The sequence below is a fragment of the Nothoprocta perdicaria genome, unplaced genomic scaffold (genome assembly GCF_003342845.1).
Source record: "Nothoprocta perdicaria isolate Ctin4 unplaced genomic scaffold, notPer1 scaffold_307, whole genome shotgun sequence".
Taxonomy (NCBI): domain Eukaryota; kingdom Metazoa; phylum Chordata; class Aves; order Tinamiformes; family Tinamidae; genus Nothoprocta; species Nothoprocta perdicaria.
The window spans coordinates 750765-753465 of record NW_020455541.1 but is presented as its reverse complement, the minus strand read 5'-3'; the positions used below and the strand labels follow the sequence as shown (position 1 = coordinate 753465).

Sequence of the window (2701 nt, the reverse complement as noted above, 5' to 3'; positions counted from 1 at the left end):
GAGGGCGGGGGCAACGCAGCGGGGAGGGGGGGAGGGGGAGCGAGCGCGCATGCGCCCGTGGTATTGTCCTACCCCTGCGCCGCAGGGCCGGAGCTCCCTCCGGGAGCCCTCCGCCAATCAGCGGCGCCCGCGCGCCGTGACGTCAGAGGGGGCGCCGGCTTCCCGCCGAGCGCGCGGGGGCGGGGCCAGGCGGCCGTTAACGGACGAATAGGCGCGGGCTCGAGGAGCGGCCGTTAACGGACGAATAGGCGCGGGCTCGAGGAGCGGCCGTTAACGGACGAATAGGTGCGGGTTCCGCTCCCGTGGCCTTGTCCGCCCCGCAGCCTCAGGGTCTCTTGGGCTGCCTTGGCGGTGCTCACTAGTAGCCGAGCTGAGGCGCGTCTCTCCAGCAGGCCGTCGCCGCGCTGCCGTGCGACACGGTGGAGCTGAGGGGAGTCGGTGGTGTCACCGTGGCCAGGCGGTGCGAGGGCTCCGTGTTGTGGCTCCGGTTGCTGGGGCTCGCACGAGGTGTATTTTGTCTGCTTCCTGCTGGCATTCCGAAGCAAACACTTTGGCTCGTAGGTAACGGTAGGGCGTGAGTCTTTGCCCAGCAATCCCACCAGCAAAGGGGTGGGAGTCCGCTGTCTGGAGGTGTGTGGGGAGCTTGCAATACAGGCATCTCGGGAAAATAAGTTCATCAGTTTCCAGCATCTGTGTTGGATATACCCTTTGCTAGAATGACCTGCTGTTCTTTCAAGTTGCTATTATATACCGTTTATCCTGACTAAAACACCTAGTATCTTTTTTCCTCTTTCCTCTTATTTGTTTCAGTCTTTTGGCTTGTGTTCTCTTTCCTCAGTTTTTTTTTTACTGTCTATAACTACACAATTTTTTCTTATTCTCCTTTCTCCCTCCCTTTTTCCTGACATTGGGCAACTTCTGAGAGAGCATTTTATAAATCAGGACAGARGCAAATCATGCAGGAGCTGGTTTATACCCCTGCCTTGTCATCACACCTGGTAAGAGCTGTGTTCATCCTTTCACCTCCCCTTTTTGGAGGTAGACAAGAAGCCAAGTCCTGATTCTAGCCAAGCTCTTCCCAGGCAAACTACTCCTAGGAGGCAGGCAAGCATTGCTTGCAGTGGTGAAGGTCTTGCAGGTCAGCCCCGCTTGCTCCAGTGTGACCTGCTGCACTGCAGTGGGTGGAAGAGCAGAGCAATGCAAGTGCCAAAGCCAGCTCCTGAATGCGGACCAGCCTCCTCCTGCTTTGGCCCACAAAACTGCTGACATGGCCCTGTTTGCTGTGAGATGTCCTGCTTGGCTCRTGTTGCTGGGTGAGCAGACCTCAGTCAAGGAGGTTCCTGTTGCCTCGCAAGCTCCAAGTGGTTTGCTGCCTCGGCCAGATGGTAGCAGTAGAGGGAAAGTCATGCTGCTTTATATCATCTACCACAGTACAAGGTGATGTATTAGCCTAGTGCACAGCTCAGCACCCTGGAAGCTGTAGTCTCAGTGCTGGGGCCCGCTAGGGAAGATAGCAGAGGAAKCTACGAGAGGGTTTCTTTCCCTGAGATGTGGTGTGGGTGGGAGCTGGATAACCAGTCAGGAGGTGGCTAGTTGTGCAGGAGGAAGCTTGTGTTCTGTGTCTGTTCTTTATTAGGTTGAGAGGTTTTTTCTGCATCCAAAAGCCTCTCTAATTTCTATAGAGCTGAAGATAGTTGTAGCTTGTCGTCTTATTCAAAGTAGGATTATAAATGAATAAAGCTGCCTCACTTAAGTCAGTTTTGTTATGTATTCTGTTACAACAAATTTGGCAAGTTTTTTGGGTGTCTTTGGATGGGGAGGAACCCCATTTTTGAATATTCAAAAGCCTTATTAATAGACTGTATGGAAATATATTTCTGTACCTTTATCTTTCCTTTTAACGTAGTAACAAGAAAAAGGAAGCCATCTCATTTGACTTGCTATGTCCAGTTTTGCCTGTGCCTTTTAGCTTAAAAGGGTTCTTCAGCTGACAGAGCAGGGGAAAGATCCAAAAAGTTCAGYGAGTGAAACGTTATGTAGTCTGCTTAAGTATGCTCAGTCACAGCAGATATGTGGAAAGCTGGTTTCATTCTGTCTTTAATATTTTAGTGTAGCTGACCTGATAAAGTGATCTTAAGATAATTCTTCATTAAGTACGCACACCTGAATATTGAGTTAACTGCAGGGTTAAGACAAAGGAAGTCCCAAGGGTAGCTAGGAGGGGAAGGTGGCCCCAGAGGGGGCTGTGTGGATCACAAGCTGTGTTGCTTGGTGAGAATGCAAGCAAATGTGCGCAAGCACCAACTGCTATGGAGGAAAGAACAGCTCTTCCCTGCGCCTTGGGTTTCTGCTTGCAATTAATGGAATGTACAACCTGAAGTAAGCCCTAAGTGATTTTGCCTGTCAACCTCTCCCTTAAACGAGAGACTTAATGAGGCTAATGGTGAGGAGGAGGAGGGCGGTGATTTTGCAGGTGCTGCAGGGATGGGTGCAGGAGCCACAGCTCCGTGCCGGGGGGCGCCGCGGCTCCCCGCTGTGGATGCCGCGTGGTCAGTGTGGGGCAGGCAGGGCTGTGTGGGGCAGGAGCTGCCGCCCCGGGGCAGCCCGTTACGGGACCCGCCCCTCCCGCCGCTACCGGAGCGCGCGCGCGCGGGCGGCGGCGGCCAATAGGCGCGCCAGGGCGGGGGGCGTGGCTACGGGG

The 2701-nt window shown here is 53.8% G+C and overlaps 1 protein-coding gene across 4 annotated transcripts in view; it reads left to right on the top strand.

Moving 5' to 3' along the window:
• The first annotated feature begins 236 nt into the window (after positions 1 to 236).
• The window catches only part of USO1 (USO1 vesicle transport factor), a 32274-nt gene continuing 29809 nt past the window's right edge, over positions 237 to 2701 (top strand). For all 4 annotated transcript variants that reach the window (XM_026042535.1, XM_026042533.1, XM_026042536.1 and 1 more), the window contains exon 1: positions 237 to 285. The gene's annotated coding sequence lies outside the window, so the exon portion shown is untranslated. The remainder of the gene's footprint in view (positions 286 to 2701) is intronic.